This window comes from Lolium rigidum, chromosome 3 (genome assembly GCF_022539505.1).
Source record: "Lolium rigidum isolate FL_2022 chromosome 3, APGP_CSIRO_Lrig_0.1, whole genome shotgun sequence".
Lineage (NCBI taxonomy): Eukaryota > Viridiplantae > Streptophyta > Magnoliopsida > Poales > Poaceae > Lolium > Lolium rigidum.
Genome location: NC_061510.1, coordinates 403223878 through 403224182, shown reverse-complemented (window position 1 = coordinate 403224182; position 305 = coordinate 403223878).

Genomic DNA, 305 nt, shown 5'->3' with positions numbered 1-305 from the left:
CCACCTCCGAACATGTGAATTATTAATTGTGCACTAACCCTCTAATGAGTTTGCTTGAAGTTTGGTGTGAAGGAAGTTTTCAATGGTCAAGAGAGGAGTATGATATACTATGATCAAGAGGAGTGAAAGCTCTAAGCTTGGGGATGCCCCCGTGGTTCACCCCTGCATATTTTAAGAAGACTCAAGCGTCTAAGCTTGGGGATGCCCAAGGCATCCCCTTCTTCATCGATAACATCATCGAGTTCCTCCCCTGAAACTATATTTTTATTCAATCACATCTTGTGTTCTTTACTTGGAGCGTCGGT